Genomic DNA, 13,861 nt, shown 5'->3' with positions numbered 1-13,861 from the left:
GAACTCTGACTTTTAGCCCCGAGTGTATATATCCCATATTTAGGGCTCCCCTAGGAGTCAGGGCCTAGAAGGCGTAGACGATGCCTCTTGATCGGGTTTAATAAAATCTGTTTGGTATTTTATTAGTGCACTTTTGTGTTATTTGTGTTTGTTTGACATTGCTTGTTGTCATCCTTCAGCCTTTGTGTGTCAGAGGGTGAGGTACTGCCTAAAGGATTGTTACCACCAGGAACCAGGCAACCCATACATCAGTGGCTACTAGCAGGGTAAGCGCTATACACTATATAACTTTTCTACATCCTATAAGTGTAACACAGAAAGTAGTGTAATCTGCCTGGATGTGCTGTCTGGCGGGGCTGCGTAAATCTTAGAATTGGATGGACAGAAATACAAATCCCTTGGCAGGTAAAATTGCTCCATTATATGTATCTTGTCTGCCTTTGATGTTAGTTTTAAAAATGGGAACACATTGTACCAGTTAATGTTAATGCAGTTTCTGTTTACTGACAATAAGATCTTCTTTCCTGTCTATAAAAGATGCACAACTACAGGAGATGAATTATATATAAAAAGCTCACAGACAGTTAAGTACTGGTGATTGGCAAACTTTGTGTGAATTGTAATCAATCTCTGATTCACTCACACCTGCTGTGCAATCTATTTTTCAGATTTAAAATCTCACATTTTTCTATTATGGGATTTTTGGGGTAAATAAGTTTTTTTGCCAGGAAAATGTACAGTGCCTTGAAAAAGTATTCATACCCCTTGAAACTTTCCACATTTTGTCATGTTACAACCAAAAACCTAAATGTATTTTATTGGGATTTTATGTGGTAGACCAACACAAAGTGGCACATAATTGTGAAGTGTAAGGAAAATGATAAATGGTTTTTCAAATTTTTTACAAATAAATATCTGAAAATTGTGGCGTGCATTTGAATTCAGCCCCCTTTACTCTGATACCCCTAGCTATAATCTCGTGGAACCAATTGCCATCAGAAGTCACCTAAATAGTAAATAGAGTTCATCTGTGTGTAATTTAATTTCAGTATAAATACAGCTGTTCTGTGAAGCCCTCAGAGGTTTGTTAGAGAACATTAGTGAATAAACAACATCATGAAGGCCAAGAAACACACCAGATAGGTCAGGGATTAAATTGTGGAGAAGTTTAAAGCAGGGTTAGGTTTTAAAAAAAATATTCCAAGCTTTGAACATCTCATGGATCACTGGGGGGGGGGGGGGGGGTAGGGGGGGAAGAGATTTTGTAAAATTTGATATGGAGATTGTATTATTGTAATGTTTGAAAAGATTTGCAGTATTTATAATATAAACTCAATAAAAATATAAATTAAGGAGACCAATTACAAAGTCTTGACACGCTGGTACCTAGTCCCAGCTAGAATTGCGAAATATACCCCTGATTACCCCTCGGTTTGTTTCAGGGGCTGTGCAGACCTGGGTACATTTTTTCATATTTGGTGGGATTGCTCAATCGTCCGCGCATTTTGGGTGGAGGTTTTTAAAATATTATCTACACTCAGTGCCATAACCCTCTGTCCCGATCCATTAGTCGCGCTTCTTAACCTGCGACCACCTGGCATCGCTAAGGCGGATTTCAAGCTCATTCTACAAGTCACCACCACAGCCAAGCAGGTTATCGCTAAGTCATGGAAATCTCCCTCGCTGAGTATGACTGCAGTTTCGAATAGAGTCACTCAGGCAATGATTCACGCAAAAATAGAAGCCACTATCCTAGATTCCATCCCTAAGTTCAAGAAGATTTGGAATCCCTGGGTAGAGCATTTCCTTCCATCCAATTTTGATGACTCCCTTCTCAATCCGTAATCTACGTCTTTTGTTTTGATGGTACCATTCCTTAACCATACTGCGGTTTTCTCCCTTCTCCCCCTACCGTGCAGCCGTATGCCCCTCCCCAACCTCCCTCCTCATTCCCCCCCTCCCCATTCTCCCTGCTCATTTCCCCCCCTCCCCATTTTGTTAGGCCTCAACTGCCATTTGATAGTCCTCTTTATTAGTGATGCCTAACCTTGTATTATTGGGTTTCTTACTGTGCAATCAATGTACACCTTCAATGACCCATATTTTTGCTTATTATTTTGTACTGTTCCATGTTAAAATAATAAAATTATTTGAACAAGAAAAATATAAATTAAAACAAAGCATATTCATGAGTTAGAATGGCCCAGTCAAAGTCCAGACCTAAATCTAATTGAGAATCTGCTGCAAGACTTGAAAATTGCTGTTCACTGACGTTCTCCATCCAGTCTGACAGAGCTTGAACTATTTTGCAAAGAAGAATGGGCAAAAATGTCACTCTTTAGATGTGCAAAGCTGGTAGAGACATCCCCAAAAAGACTTGCAGCTGTAATTGCAGTGAAAGGTGGTTCTACAAAGTATTGACTTGGGGGCTGAATACAAATGCACAACACACTTTTCACACTATTTTGAAAACCATTTCCTTCCACTTCACAATTCTGTGCCACTTTGTGTTGGTCTATCACATAAAATCCCAATAATATACATTTACATTTTTGGTTGTAACATGACAAAATGTGGAGAATTTAAAGGGGTATGAATACTTTAACAAGGCACTGTAAATACATATCTAGAAGCAGAGTTGTAGTGTGTTGCACCGTGCTAGCCATAAAAAAAAAGTAGTCTGGATCTAGAGTGATACCATTTACTGGCTAACTAAAAGGTTTGTAAAGCAAGCTTTCAAGGCACACTGCATGATATACATGAAACATCTGTCATTAGTGGAAGCCTGGAATAACCAACCTGCCATATTGGTAAAAGCAAACAGTCCTTTTTTTTCAAAACAGGCAAAAGAGAAATAGTCTATCCTCAGCAAAAATAAAGCAAACTGTCCATAACCCTGGTCTCAACAAAACAATACAGTGGAAAGCTGTCAATATACCAGTCCCATACCAAGGCTTATGGTTCCCGTCTGTTTCAGGTTACTGCAGGGGTTCAGAAAACAACACCTCAGTTGCCAAAGAGTACACACTTGTTCACAGCTTTGAACAATTCCATTCTGCTTCACAGATTCTGTTCCTCTGGGCTCCTCTGTAGGTATGTTAACCCCTTTAAGACCACAGTCCCTGTATTCAGGGTTTGGAGGTTCTTTCCCACGCAGAAGTCTTTTCAAATTCTCGGTCCCAAACAAGGACTACTAATCTTGAAACCACTGTAAATCAGTTCTCTCCTCTCCAACCAGACAACCCCGGAAACCCACCCTGCATGGGTGAGAACCCCTGAGTACCAACAATGTCTCTTGAGTTCTCCTTAAAGGGACCACAACCCAAATAGTGGGGAAATACTGTATATCTCCCATCCATGAACCATCCCCAGCCTCCTGTACACAACAAAGGAGACAAAGAGATACAGATGCAATCAATTGAATAGCATTGGATGAACACACATCTAAAAAGTTGTCCTCATCAAACTATTGGCATGATGAAGGTATTAACTACTTTTCTTCACTGATAGCAGGTGTTAAAGAATGCAAAGACTGGAAATTACATCAAGTGGAAAAGTTTCATATCAGCTTAGGCAAGAATAGACCATTCTGTTTGTACAAAGTAACTAGAGCGTTTTTGGTAGTTTCATATCAAATGAAGTGGACACAAGTTCACATCCCTATTGGCCAGACAGCTTCCAGCCCTGGACAGGTTTTCTGGAATTTCTGCTTTTTTAAATTTGGGTGTGAGCAAGGCTGGGTGTGTGTATAACTGTCACTATATGTAATAACAATTTTCTACCATTGGTACTGACCATTTTGGAAAAAGTGAGGAACAAACAAGTAGTTTTATATTGTAAAACTTTGTGAACCCCTGGGATTTGCTGCAAACCCACAATAGCAGCAAACCCAAACATCTCCCCTAGTTAAGGAGGGCAAGAAACTCATGCTGGAATTCAACCTGGGAATTTGTGGTGCTGTACCACTACTGGATAATAAATTAACTGAGCAGGCCACAAAAACCATGTTGTATGCAAATAACCACACAGGGACCCCTCAGTGTTATCAATAATGTAGACCCACATTATGCAGGCAGCCTTGTTGGAAAATGAGCTAAGGCTCATTATATTCCACTGGGGCAAAGTAGCTCCATAAGTAGAAAAAAAAGAGATAGAATTGTTCTAACTGCAAGAACCAGTATCTTTATCAAGTAAATTAGTTAAAGCAGAGCTCCAGGCATTTTTTTGTTTATTACAAAAACTGTAGCTGCTGACTTTTAATAGACAGACACACGCCTGTCCCATGATCCAGCGATGTGCTCACACGAGCTGCCCTTCACTTCTGTCCCTGGCGCCGGAATCTCAACTATGGGCACCTAGCTGTGACAGCTTGTGGGCTCAGAGCCGGGTGCCCACTGTGCATGCACGAGCTGTGTTGCGTATTGTGAATGGTCCCACAGTCTTCTGGGACCTGTCACATGTCCCAAAAGACTGCAAAGAGGGAGGGGGGAACTACTGCTTCCGATCTTCCAGGAGGTTGGAGCAGAAGTGGGAGCGGGTACCTGTCAAAATCCGGTACCTGCTCCCCCCCTCCTCAAAAAAAGTGCCATTTGGGGAAGAGGAGGGCGGAGGAAGCCTTAAAGAGGAATGTCACCTTTTTGGTGGAGCTCCACTTTAATGGTCAAGTGGATAAGTGAGAACATAGTTTTGTTTCTTCATTAGTCACCCCTCACTGAATAATAAAAGGAGGCAGAATTATGCATTTCCTGCTGATAAAGGTGAGGTGGACTGTGATTAAACGTCTTTCTAAGCTTGCTTTCTTAGGACCTTTTTCCTCTCTTCATGGTCATTGTATCAGATCATAGCTGATTAATTTCCAGGGAGTACATGTAGCTGGACATGTTTATGATGATATAGTTTGACTAAGACGTTGACTGAAAGAATAACAATGAATAAAAGAAGGATGAGCTTGTCATTGTTGGACACTTTGCAGGGTTATTTACTAAAACTGAAGAGTGCAAAATGTGGTGCAAATCTGCACAGAAACCAATCAGCTTCCAGATTTTATTGCCAAAGCTTAACTGAGCAAGCTGAAGTTAGATGCTGATTGGCCACCATGCACAGCTGCACCAGATGCTGAGTGCACCAGTTTTAGTAAATCTCCCCGTTTATTTCTTCCACAACTTGGTGTGATGGGTTCTCATCTGCTGGATGAAAAACAAAATTCCAAACAGGTACAGTACATGATCAGCTACGGCTTGTTCTGTGTCTGTATATGTTATGTTATTTTATGTTATGTAATATTTTAAATTGGCATATGGCCCACACTGACAGCCCAAGCATAAAAGTCAATAGCACTATCATAACTGCTAGGGCTGACCTTTGGGAGGCAATCAGATTTTTTTTTTTTTAATAGTCATAACCACTGCACTACTCCTCATCATCCTGTGCAGAGTTCCATGTTCTGTCTATGACAACAAGCTTGGCACTTACTACAGAATCTGGAGCATCTTAGACAGTGCTCACTATCACCTTTCCAGCCATACAAAATTTGCCTTCTTAGATCACATCACATTAAAAATGTTAGGCAAATTAGTCTGAAAATATGAAGCATAATAAAGTTTTATCTTGATCAGCTGAGTAGCAGATATTTTGGGTAGTCCCCAGGTTTCAACCCTAAGTGTTACAGTAACAGCTTCCAGTTGAAGAAGGAGTCATTCACTTGACAATATCAGAGGTTTGTATGGAATTTATCGACCTGTCGGCACTTAGTGAACAGCACTACTTTCCTTGTGCTGTCAGTGCTGGTATATTTGCTGCTTGCCTTACTTTTATTTCTAGACCCAACATTTTTATTGTGGGTGGAAGAGTCATTAGAATGCCATTTATCAGTGCAGTTTACACTACTACCATGTTGAGATAAATATGCTGGCATTGTCCATATTTATAAAGCAGCAAATTTATTTATTTATTACAGGTATTTATATAGCGCCGGATACAAAAGAAAGCGAAAAGAGGGCACATCGGCCTAGTGCATTATCGTAAAAAAATATTTACTAAAAAGATAAAAAGTTGGTACCATACTCACAATGGACATATAAAACAAAGGCACATCACAATAAACAGCGGTGTCCAATCCCTATAGCATCTACTGTAAGTCCACAGCAATGGAACCCTGGACTTCCAACTGGCTAACACGTTTTGAGGACTCGGCCTCTTCCTCAGAGCCTCAAGGGCTCTAAGAAAGAGGCTGAGTCCTCGAAACGCGTTAGCCAGTTGGAAGTCCAGAGTTCCATTGTTGTGGACTTAGATGTTATATGGATTGGACACTGCTGTTTATTGTGATGTGCCTTTGTTTTATATGTCCATTGTGAGTATGATACCAACTTTTTATCTTTTTAATAAATATTTTGTACGATAATGCACTAGGCCAGTGCGCCCTCTTTTTGTTTTCTTTTGTATCCAGTGACTTTGGACTACCCCGGTCTGTTAAGGGCAGCAAGGAATGCATATTCCAGGATATTTGAATTGTCACCTTAGCCTCTGCTGAATCCATCCCCAGTGCAGGAGTACAGAATTTGCTGTGTTTGAGTTGATTTATATAGTGCCATCAATTTACGCAGCACTTTACATATATATTGTACATTATTATTATTATTATTATTATTACTACGAGTTTATATAGCGCCAAAGGGTTTGCTCAGCGCTGTACAATAGGGGGGGACAATACATGGCACAGTACAACAAAGACAGACAGCGTACGAGGGGTAAGAGGGCCCTACTCTTACGAGCTTACAATCTAGGAGGGAGGGGGTAAAGGTACAGTAGGAAGTGGCTGGGGGGGATGAAGTGGTAGGAGGAATGAGGGAGGATGGCCGTTAGGTGAGGGTGGGGTAGGCTTCCCTGAAGAGATGGGTTTTGAGGGAGCGCCTGAATGTGAATAGAGAAGGCGACAGTCTGATGGATTGGGGCAGTGAGTTCCAGAGGATGGGGGAGGACCTGGAGAAGTCCTGCAGTCGTGCATGGGAGGAGGAGACCAGGGAGCAGGATAGAAGGAGGTCCTGTGAGGAGCGAAGGGTACGGGTAGGGTGGTACCTGGTGATCAGATTGGTGAGGTAGTCAGGGGCAGTGTTGTGAACGGCTTTGTAGGTCAGGGTAAGGAGTTTAAATTTGATGCGTTGGGCAATCGGGAGCCAGTGGAGGGAGAGGCAGAGGGGGGTGGCAGAGGTGGAGCGGGTGGTAAGGTGGATGAGTCTGGCAGCTGAGTTCAGGATGGTCTGGAGCGGGGAGAGCCTGCACTTGGGTAGGCCAGTGAGGAGGGAGTTGCAGTAGTCAAGGCGTGAGATGATGAGGGAGTGTACTAGAAGTTTGGTGGTGTCTGGGGTGACGAAGGAGCGGATCTTGGCAATGTTGCGAAGATGGAGCCTGCATGTGTTTGTGAGTGATTTGACATGCGGTTGGAGGGAGAGGTTCGCGTCAAGAATGACGCCAAGGACTTTGGCTTGCGGGGCGGAAGTGATAGTGGAGTTGTTGGTGATGATGGATAGGATGGGGGGGGGGGTGTGGGCAGGGGGAAAGACGAGAAGCTCGGTTTTGGAGAGGTTAATCTTGAGGAAATGTAGCGACATCCAGTCTGAGATGTCATTTAGGAGGTGAGTGATGCGGGCGGAGATAGTGGGGGTGAGGTGAGGGGTGGAGAGGTAGATTTGGGTGTCGTCAGCATAGAGGTGATAGTTGAAGCCGTGAGATTGTATGAGTTTGCCCAGGGAGGAGGTGTAGATGGAGAAGAGAAGGGGTCCAAGGACAGAGCCTTGGGGGACCCCAACAGAGAGGGGGAGGGAGGGGGAGGTGGCACCATTGTAGGTGACACTGAAGGAGCGTCGGGATAGGTAGGATGAGAACCAAGAGAGAGCAGCATCTCCGATGCCAAGGGAGAGTAGTTTATTAAGAAGGAGGGGGTGGTCAACTGTGTCGAAGGCCGCAGAGAGGTCCAGGAGAAGGAGGACAGAGTAGTCGCCCTTGGCTTTGGCGTTGAGTAGGTCGTTAGTGATTTTGAGGAGGGCGGTTTCAGTGGAGTGTAGGGGACGGAAGCCGGACTGTAGAGGGTCAAGGAGGTTATTGTCAGTAAGGTGGGAGCTTAGGCGATCGTAGACTAAGCGTTCAAGGAGCTTGGAGGTGAGTGGCAGCAGGGAGATGGGTCTGAGGTTGTTGGGGTCCGCGGGATCCAGGGAGGGCTTTTTGAGGATGGGGGTGATATGCGCGTGCTTTAGGGGGGAGGGGAATACGCCAGTAGAGAGGGAGAGATTGAAGATGTGGGTGAGGGAGCGGATGAGGGAAGAGGGGGGTGACCGGAGGAGTTGAGAGGGGATAGGGTCCAGGGGGCAGGTAGTGAGGCGGGCTTTTGAGAGGACTTTGGCGACTTCCTCAGTAGTGACAGGGCTGAGGGAGTGCAGTGCGGGGGGGGTTATGGTGGGCGGGGCATTGGGAGAGGAGGGGGGCAGTGCGGTTGTGAGGGCAGAGGAGGGGGGAGATGAAGGGGTGACGGGGGCGAGGAGGCTAGGTGGGGAGGTAGATTGCAAGTTGACGATGTCCTTACGGATAGCGTCAATCTTGTTGTGGAAATGGGTGGCAATTTCGTGGGCGGTGAGAGAGGTACTGAGTGGAGGAGGAGGGGGGGAGAGCAGGGAGTTGAAGGTGGAGAAGAGTCGGCGGGGGCAGGAGGAGAGGGTGTTTATTAGGTTAACAAAGTAGGCCTGCTTGGCGGCGTGGAGGGAGGAGGTGTAGATAAGAAATGCAGATTTGTAGAGGGAGAAAGTATGAGGGGACCTGGTTTTGCGCCACAGTCTCTCCAGTGCGCGACTGCGACGTTTGAGGCGTTTAGTGCTGTCGGTCTGCCAGGGTTGAAGCGGTCTGGGTTTGATGATGCGTGTGGTAAGGGGTGCCAGAGAGTCTAGGGCAGCTGACAGTGAGTCATTGTACAAGGTGGTGGCTATGTCAGGACATGACAGTGAGAGGATGCTGTCGTGTAGGCAGTCGGCGGCAGAGTGGAGGGGGGCCGGGTTCAGGTTGCGGAGGTTGCGGCTGGTGATGGTTTGGCGTTTTTGAGGGGGGGAGTTGGGGGAAGGGGAGATGGAGAAGGTGATGAGGTGGTGGTCGGAGAGAGGGAAGGGGGTGTTCGCGAACTGGTTGAGGGTACAGAGGTGGGAAAAGACGAGGTCCAGGGTGTTCCCTCCGAGGTGGGTGGAGGATTGAGTGTGCTGTGTGAGCGCGAAAGAGGAGGTTAGGTGGAGGAATTGGGAAGTAGCCGGGGTGTTGTCGTTGATGGGGATGTTGAAGTCCCCGAGGATGATGGTGGGGAGCTCAGAGGAGAGGAAGAAGGGAAGCCAGGCGGCGAAGTCATCCAGGAAGCGGGCTATGGGTCCGGGAGGCCTGTAGATCACTGCGATCCTTAGGGGGGTGGGTGAGAAGAGTCGGATGCAGTGCGCCTCAAAGGAGGGGAAGGAAAGAGAGGGTGGGTTAGGGAGGACCTGGAAGGTGCTAAGCGGTGACAGGAGCAAGCCGACACCACCACCTCTGCGATCGCTCAGTCTTGGTGAATGGGTCCAGATGAGACCTCCATGAGTGAGTGCCGCAGGGGAGGTGGAGTCGGTGGCCTGTACCCAAGTTTCGGTGATTGCTAGGAGGTTGAGGGAGCGAGAGATGAAGAGGTCATGGATGGCGGTAAGCTTATTGCAAACCGAACGAGCATTCAGGAGTGCAACCGAGAGAGGGGGGATAGATATGGGGAGGAGGGGTACATGTATGAGGTTGAGGGGGTCGCGTCGGCTGGCGTGAGCAGGGGGGGCTCTAGGGGGGGTGTGAGGTGGTGAGGGGCCAGGGTTTGGGGAGATGTCCCCAGCTGATATGAGAAGGAGGAGGGTGAGGAAGGTGGCGTGGGAACGGGAGGTGTAGGAGCGCTTGGGTCTGAAAGTGGTGGCAAGTGGGTCAGCGGGGAAGTGGAGTAGCAGGAGGAGGTGGTGGGTGCCATAGTGGGGAGAGGGGAGAAGTGAGGGGGCGATATAGAGCTGCTTAGCGGGGGTGGGTGGGTAGAGGAAGGCGGTTTTAGGGATGGAGGAGAGGAGGACAAGGAGGAGGAGCGCGGGCGGCATGTTGGGGTGAGCGGGGTGCAGGAAGGGTCAGGGTGGGTGAGGGGGTGCTGGTCAGGGATGGCGAAGCAGTGTCCGAAACGCAGTGGGAGGTGGCTGGTAGTCCCAGGTGGGGTGGAGGGCAGGGGATCCCTGGTGGGATGGTGGCCGTGCTATCCCTGGTGGGTTAGTAGCGATCCCTGGAGGGATAGTGGTTAGGGGTCCCTGGTGGTTAGGGTTTCTGGTGGGTGGTGGGATCCCTGGTGGCTGGCGGTGGGATGGTGGTTGGGCTCCCTGATGGGTAGTGGGTGCCCCTGGTGGAGTACCTGATGTCCTGGAGCGTCGGGGTGGAGGTGGATCCCTCCTATGTTAGGAGGACCGTTGGTGCTGGTGGTGGTAGCTTCCCCGGAGGAGCGGAGGCGTCCCGCTGCGATTCCAGCCACGGCCGGCAGGAAACACCGCGGCTTCGGGTGCCGTGGTAGGCCTCAAGCCGCTTCGGACCGCCGGAGCTCCGCTGGAGGGACGGAGTGTCTGTGTCCCCTTCAGGGTGTTGGTGGGGACATCGGCAGCAGGCTCAGGGGCCCGGATGGCAGCGGATCGGGCGCGGGGGCGCCGGAGCTGACGAGCACGTGGCTGCTCCGGGCGAGCTGGTACCCGGTGGTCGGGATGGACCCAGGGCCAGTGAGGGGGGCCCTGGGGAGGCTGGCTGATCGGCGGGGACCGGGGAACAGAGCGGCGGCGGCCTGGGCTGATGCCCGGCGATCCGGGTCGGCCGCGCCAAAAATCGAGGCCGCGGCTTCGGGTGCCGGGTAGGCCGCAAGTCCCGGAGGTCCGGGGAAAAGGTGCAGTGGCCTTACCTGGCTGATGAGCAGGGACCGAAGGATCGTGGGGCCCCCGTTAGGGTCCGCTGCTGCCCAGATGGCAGCGGATTGGGGCCAGGGGAGCAGGAGCTCGCCGACGCACGTCCTTCTCGCCGGACGTCCGGAGTATTGACATTCACATAAGTCCCTAACCCTCAAGGGGTGTACAGTCTAAGAACCCTAACTCACATTCATACATACACATACTAGGGACAATTTAGACAGGAGCCAATTATTATTATACAGGATTTATATGGCGCCAACAGTTTGGGCAGAACTTTACAAAATGAAGGTAGACATTACAGTTACAATACAATTCGGTCCAAGAGGAAACAGAGGGCCCTGCTCATTAGAGCTTACAATCTACTTACAATTAACCTACCAGCATGTCTTTGGAGCGTGGGAGGAAACCTGAATACCCAGAGGAAACCCACGCAGGCACAGGGAGAACATGCAAACTCCAGGCAGGTGGTGCTGTGGTTGGGATTTGAACCAGCGTCCCTAGTACTGCCAGGCAGAAGTGCTAACCATTAACCCACTGTGTTGCCCAAACCCAAAAAACACATCAAGAACATCACGCTCTATTGAGGGTTGACTGTCATGGCGTTTGGAATGTGTGTGTACAAGAAAACGCCAATACTTAGATGCCAGAAGCATGTGGACCGATCCAGCGATTCCAGATGTCATGACAGTCAACCCTCAATAGAGCGTGATGGTCTTGATGTGTTTTTTCATGTTTTTTTATGTTGTTTGATGTTTTTGCCATTTAAAGGAGCAGATCAATCTTTGTGCATTGTACATGCACAGACTTAAATTCACATCTATGCTTATTCATAATGCATTATATCCCAGGCGCTTTTGATCTGTCCATCTGGAAGGGAGTTTGACTCCCGAAAAGCGTTAGCACTTTACCAGAGGACCTATGTTGCCCATGACTGGCAGCTTTTGACTTCTTGTCTGTTTTTATGACCATTTTGGCTTGTGAGTATGCATTTGTATTTATATAATAAATGTCTTACTATCACGGTAATGCACGAGGAGAGTGTGCTCTGTTTTGTTCTTTTCTTCTTTGGTGAAAGTCACATTCACTGCTTTATAAATACACTCCTAAGTATAAGTACCCCTCCATAAAGTAAATATATACATCTTGCTCACTGGGACACTGATGTTTGATGGCAAAAAGATAGATTGCTGCAACCATTGAAGTGAAGCTCAACAGCTGTGCAGGTTTCATAAATATGTTCTCTTTATTAGTTATGGTCAAAACTAACAACTTGGTTCAGGTTAGTCATGTAAATAGGTCTGTAATATTTGTTGTTTTTTTTAGCCAGTAGATGGGGTGATTGTCTCTTTTAAGAAAACAGCCTGTTGCTTACAGAGCTCCTTAGCTCAAGCTGCAATTTACAGTGCAGTGATTCATCCTTTTAGCAGACTGCTCTGTCTGAAGTTTCAATTAGACAAATTGATGATGGTTTCTAGCAGGCTGCTTGTCCTGTGATGTCTTTATAGCTAACCCATTGTGCTCAGGGAACTCTTTATTGTATATATATATATATGTGTTAGTAAAAGCATTGATTGTATACAAATAGTAAAACACAGGTAGAAAACATCAGTTTAAAAATAATAAACTTAATTAAAATACAATAAATCCAAATGTCGTCATATTTTATTCTTTCTCAAGCAAGGATTTGTTGACACATTGGTGCTGAAAAATGGAAGCTGTCACTGGAAGCACTGCCATGGTGCACTGCATTTACTGCAGATATGAGAGCTGCTCCATTACCTTCAGTAGTACAGAACAGTGCTGTTAGTTTACATGCAATGTGCAAGTGCAACAGCATTGAATTGCTGATATATGGATAATATGATTGAGTGATTTAGCATGTAATTTAGGGACAGAATCAGATGCCAATCTAGTGCTGCTTCTCATTCAACAAGGGAGAGGAATTGCTGGCAGCAGTGTGCTTGTGAATGCTGTGCTGAGGATTATGAGTGACAACAGGTTCTCTGTGAAGCGATATAGTGCAGCAGTGTGTAGACACTCTATCTGAGAAGTGCTGTCACATGTGTCCAAACAGTACCAAGGACATGGCGACTGCTATCATCTGCTATGCTGATTATACTGGAATTTATGCTTAACCTCCCTGGCGGTCTGATTATTTTAGATTTTTGGTGCTGAAAGCGGTACCATTATTTTGCATGGAAATATGTAGTTTTTTTATTGTAGGCCTGTCATTTTTAGGAATAACTCACTGAAATCTGTCCGAACAAGAGTCTATTAAACATCCCAGGTATGATAAAATTTGAAACACAAAATCATAAATTATAATTTAATAAATAATCATAAAAAATAATAATATAATAATAATACATTTAATTCAATAATATAATCAAACCGAAAACACTGAAATTTGAAATAGAGCTCCAAGTTCGTACATTGCTGAGCAAAGTCGCAAAATCGTTTTCAGTGTCTGATGACGAATTTCCCCACGAATCATTATCACTCAATTCTGCAAGTGGTTCTGATTTACTATCGCTGTTCTCTAGCTGGTCTAAACCTGCTTTTGACCTAAAGGGACGCTTTTTGGACGCCATGGACGTTTCTCAGTTTCCAGGCAGAAAGAACAGACAAAATGCAGGCAGGGCACAGGACAAAGCACTCGGGACAATATGTATGTGAAATGGGTTGAAACAGCAATGTTTTACTATGAAAAATGTGTTTTGAAAAAAATGAAATTTTTTTAAATTTTCAAATTTCCTGCTGCCGCCGGCACCCATACGTCCCGACGTCACAGGGACCGGAACACAGAAGCCGGATGCCGGCATCGGCCGGAGGAGATGGACGGGGACGCTGCAGGGGACACATCGCGGGAGCGAAGGACAAGGTAAGCTCTGCAG

This window comes from Staurois parvus, unplaced genomic scaffold (assembly GCF_062004578.1).
Source record: "Staurois parvus isolate SC_StPar_1 unplaced genomic scaffold, SC_StPar_1.0 ptg000336l, whole genome shotgun sequence".
In the NCBI taxonomy this organism is placed as follows: Eukaryota; Metazoa; Chordata; class Amphibia; order Anura; family Ranidae; genus Staurois; species Staurois parvus.
The sequence above is the reverse complement of the archived record's forward strand: the minus strand, read 5'-3'. Positions refer to the sequence as shown.